Genomic DNA, 5,409 nt, shown 5'->3' on the forward strand with positions numbered 1-5,409 from the left:
ATTTCTTTTGTCATATATCTTATGACAACATCTCTTGGTAAATTATTTTTCTTGGCACAGAGTGAGTTCACTCTATACATATAATCATACATATTTTTAGTCTCTTCAGGATCTTCCTCCAAAAATTCTGCAATTATTTTTATTATATATTCTTTCAAGTCACCATCTTCCTTTTCAGGTACTCCTCTCAGATGTATCTGAGTCTCCATCAGTTTGCAGTCATGGATTGTCACTTTTTCTTGTATTTTCAACAAGGTGGAGTCATGTATTTTCATTCTCCCTTCTACCTCCTGCACTTTTTAAGATGTTTCCTTTGTCTCCTTTCTGAGATCTTCCATATCTTTTTTAATCTCTTCTATAATTTCCTTTTTTGATGCAATTATCATCTCTCTTGTGCCGTTCATCATTCTGGCCTCCATTGCCTCTAATTGATCCTGCATTTTCTCCAATGAAGCAGCCCTTGTACGGGTTTGCTTGTGTTCTGACATTTAAAAACACCGAAAATTTTGATCTCACCAATTTGAAATTTGACTATCAAGTTCAAAAGATTAGAGCTTGCTTTTTACAACAAGCCTAATTTCGCTGTCCTCAGAGCTTCCTAGACTGAAATATTAATTTTTAAAGTTTTTAAATTCTTCAAAATGGCGGTCACGACTTTTTGCTTCTCTCTAAAAAATTTTTCCTTTTAAAGGCTTCTAAAGTCCATTATAAACAATATGTTCAATAGTATTTACCCTCTTATCATCATCTCAATTATTTCCAACAGTTTTTAATGTCCCGAACACTTTAAAAATATTATTTTAATTTTGACCTCCTTGCAATGGCCGCCGATATTTCTCAATGGTATTATAATCCTAGAGTAGGCTTTTTTTCAGCTACTTCCTGCTTTGCTTGCCACTAAATCTCGTTTTCACTGGTGAAGAGATCTCACAATACTTGACGTACTTCCTGTGTTGATTGTATATGCTGCAGGTCTGTGACGATGGTGTTCTTTTTTTCAAAACCACAAGTAGACCAAACAATAAATTCCTTTCCACTTTTTAGCTCTGTCCTTTAAATTTACAAAGTCCAAATTTCACCTCTTCCTCCCTTCTTCTTCCAAGCTGTCTAGATTTCCATTTCCCACCTTCTGAATTTATTCTGTTTAACTGTAAATAGTCCTGGAATGAAAGGTAGTAATCTGTACCTTTTCTGCCAATTAACCAGATCCACACCAGTCTTCTGTAGCTTTAGATGTTTAGCAATGTCCAAGAAGGTTAGGATTCTGTTGACCTTATGTCAAATAAATGACTCTGAGAACTTCTGCAGATGATGAAAATGCAACTCTTCTCCGGAGACCCCTCAAAGGAGCCCCCTCCCCGGGACTCCCTTTTAGCCAAGGTAAATCTCCTCAAAGTTTTCTGTGCATATCTTGGACTAATCTCTAACTGAGAAAAGTAGGCAGTAGGCATTAGTTTACCTTCCACTACCCTGAACAGAAGTTCCAGCTTGCTCCCGTTATGAGAAGCAGCTCAGCTCGGCATTTTCCTCCCCTGTAAGTCCGTGTAGCAGAGGTCCATTGAAGGTATCTTAGTAGGCAGGTAGTTGAGGAAAATTAGACCCCTTATTGTTTTCCTAGTCTTAGCCTGAGCACAAGTGGCAGGCAGACTAAACATGGGCAGTAAGGTTGGAAACTATGGGTGGGGAAATACCTGGAGGTTTGTGGGATGGAGCCTGGGACGGGCGGGGTTTGGGGGAGGGGAAGACCCATAGAATCCACTTTCCAAAGCAACCGTTTTCTCCTGGAGTGGGGCATCTCTGTCATCAATTGTAATAGCATGAGATTTTCAGGTCCCATCTGGAGGTTGGCAGCCCCAATTGGCAGCTCTGTGACCTCCACACACCTAGAAGAAGCACACAGCTTATTGGTAGGGCCTTGTCCACTCTAGAAATTCCAGCATGGTAACCCTGGAAACTTCTTTGTGGGAGCAACAGCTCTGTTGAAAAAATTAAAGTCAGTGGGGGGGGGAGTGTTTTTCTTTCTTTGGTCACATTTTTAGAAAATCAGAGAGAAACAGGTCTCCTTCACTTGAGAATTCCTCTCGCCTTTTCTACATGCTCTCCACTACCTCAATTTATAATCCTCTCTTTGTGATCTAATCATTTCTACAGCAACCCATTATAATATACACAAACAGTATTAGGATTTCAGGTGGGAAAATAAGCTGCAGGCACCGGGTGAACTCTGAAGAAACCAGAAAGTGCATTTGCATGCAAATAAAGAAGGAGAGAAGAAAAATGCAAAACTTGTGGGAGCCTGCAACAGAGTTTCTTCTAAACAGGGTTTCTTTTCTAAATCCTTGGCATCAGCTGCTCTGTTAGATATATTTGCTCTACTGAATGAAGCTACTCAGCTGGGACTATCTGCCAACCAAGATACAAAATTGACAAAAATTACAGGTTAGCCTTATTTCAAAGAGCTGGGTATTATAACCCGCTTTTTGCTACCTTAAGAGCCCCGTGGCGCAGAATGTTAAAGCTGCAGTACTGCAGTCCTAAGCTCTGCTCACGACCTGAGCTCGATCCCCTGTGGAAGCTGGGTTTTCAGGTAGCTGGCTCAAGGTTGACTCAGCCTTCCATCCTTCCGAGGTCGGTAAAATGAGTTCCCAGCTTGCTGGGGGGAAAGTGTTGATGACTGGGGAAGGCAATGGCAAACCACCCCGTAAAAAGTCTGCTGTGAAAATGTGAAAGCAACGCCACCCCAGAGTCAGAAATGACTGGTGCTTGCACAGGGGACCTTTCCTTAAGGAGTCTCAAAGTGGCTTACAATCACATTTCCCTTCCTCTTCCCACAACAGGCAAATTTGTTAGGTAGGTGAGACTGAGAGAGTTCTGAGAGAACTGTGTCTGGCCCAAGGTCACCCAGCAGGCTTCATGTGAAGGAGTGGGGGATCAAACCCAGCTCTCCAGAGTAGAGTCCACCACCATTAACCACTACACCATACTGCTTCTTATTGGGAGGGAGTTAACCGCCCCCCCTCCCAAAACACACACACACACACATGCACAATACCTTGGACCAAATGAAACATCACAAAATATCAAGTGCAAGCTTTTGAGTTCACTTCATCAGTATTGGATGTGATGTACCATAGGGGGAAGAATTTCAGATGGTTCCATTCACTCTTTTCTAATATTTCAGTTGGTCCTAATAAAAACGGTATTACACAAAAGATATGCAAGAATTATGTTTTCTTTTCTGTCCTTCTGCAAATATAAAGAACTTTGGAGAAACAGGTCAAGGCTCCCCCCTCCTCTTTCTGTCAACTCTAGACCTCCTATAGCAATTTTCCAGTATTCACAAATGTCAGCTAAAAATAATCCTTGGCTTCTTTTTCATTGGATGCCAACAGGTAGCAGCAAAGTGAGTTGCCAGCTGGGATTGATGCCGAGGACTAGTTGTAGATCTGATGCATTCATCCTGGAGAAGCAAAGTCCAGTTCTGTCTATTGGCACAATTCTCATCAGTCATTCCATTGATGCTTATGCTGATGGAACACACCCAAAGGGAGGAATTTCACCAAGACCATCCAATATAGAGTCACCTTTGATCTTATCGAAAAGTGTCCTTCATACTACAGTAAGAAGCCTTCAGCTATAGAAAAACACAAGCTAACCTGCCTACCATCCCTTACAAACAGCCATCCATTTTCTAAGTATCACACGGAAGAACCAAATCTTCATGTACTATGAATAACCTGGAAATGAATTATTCAGAAGGGAATCTCCAACAGTCTTTAATGTACCACATAGCTTTCAGCTGGCTGGTTCTTCAGTAGAATCCCTCTCCTGACAAACAGGCTCACCCACACCAGCCGGATCCCACCTTTTCCTCTGATGCTTTCCTCCAGTATTTCTGTAACCCTCCTTCATGCTTTCATAATCTCTCATTAGCAATGCAATCCCACACATCTCCAAGAGGTCTATGGGGCTTACTCTCAAGTAATCCAACGTAGGATTGCTATGCTTGACTACTTGAGAGTAAGCCCTATAGACAGTGGGCAACTGTGGCACAGTACTTGATGTACATATTATGAAAGCTCCACATGTTGTGCAGAACTTGCCTGTTTGTTCAGAGCTGCTGTTTTTTTAATTTGTGGTCTCTCTCTTTTTTTTTTTTGCAATATCTTTTTCATTGTGTGGAATAAAAGCACAGTCTTCCCATTGCAGGTGGTCCTTGTACTATTGTTCTGCACTACATTGAGAAGACTGCTCTGGTGACATGTCGGCTTGGAAAATGTTTATTTACTTCATGCATATCTTGCCTTTCTCTCCTCCCCACATGGACCTAAAGCAGCTGACATCCTTCTCTTCTCCTGTTTTATCCTCAAAAACCAGGTTGGGAATGTGAGAAAGTCGTAAGCTTCTGGAAAAGTATTATCCAAAAGGTGTCAGAAATTACGGGTGTTCGCATTCCATATACTCCAGATTTCATATTATTGTATAACTGGTTAGATTCGAAAATTCCATCTAGGCATTGCTCATTGTTGGTAACTCTGCCGACAGCAGCGAAATCTTTCATAGCTACCACATGGAAAAGCCGCAATTATTTAAGTGTTGATCAATGGTTTTCCAAAATTTGGGACCATATGGCCATGGAAAAAATAGCACCAGGTCTTAATTCTATAGATCCCTACACGGCCCATGAAAAGTTTATTGCAAAATGGTTTCCGATAATTGAGAAGTTAGATAACGATCCTTGCTATGTAAATTTGCTCTTGAAATGTGAGAGCTATAAATTTCTGTTACTATTGTAAATATGGTTAGTTTTGGGCAGGCATTTTGGTTTTAATTTGAAATATTTGGTTATAGTTTGTCTATCGGTTTTTGAGGATATATGTATACATATATTTAAGAATGACTCTTTTGACTCTTTTGTATGTATACAACTCTATTTTATGTTCGTCTTTCTGTGGTGTTGAAAAAACAACAACAACCAGGTTGGAATCCCCACTTGTGCTTTGGAAGTTTGCTGGGTGACCTTGGGACAGTCATACGCTCTTAGTGGACTCTAACTCACAGGGTTGTCATGAGGATAAAATGGAGGAGGGGGGGATGCAGTGAGCTGCATTCGGTCCCCAGGAAAGTGAAAGGAAGTGTACAGTGAAGTAAATTATATAAATAAGCAACCCTGTGAGGGATTGGTTTAATTTTGCCCATGCAAAGCAGCCAGAACATAGCTGGCACAGTATATATTAATATTACTCCTACCTACAAAAGGTGGTGTATCACAGCAGCTAAGAGACAGATTTGCAAGGCTGGCAAGTCAAATGACATGTCAGCCACAAATCCACTTGCTTGTGGTTTTTTGCCTTCAAGCCACAGCTGATTTAGGGTGACCGCATGGGGTTTTCAAGGCAAGAGATATTC

The sequence above is a fragment of the Heteronotia binoei genome, chromosome 8 (assembly GCF_032191835.1).
Source record: "Heteronotia binoei isolate CCM8104 ecotype False Entrance Well chromosome 8, APGP_CSIRO_Hbin_v1, whole genome shotgun sequence".
Lineage (NCBI taxonomy): Eukaryota > Metazoa > Chordata > Lepidosauria > Squamata > Gekkonidae > Heteronotia > Heteronotia binoei.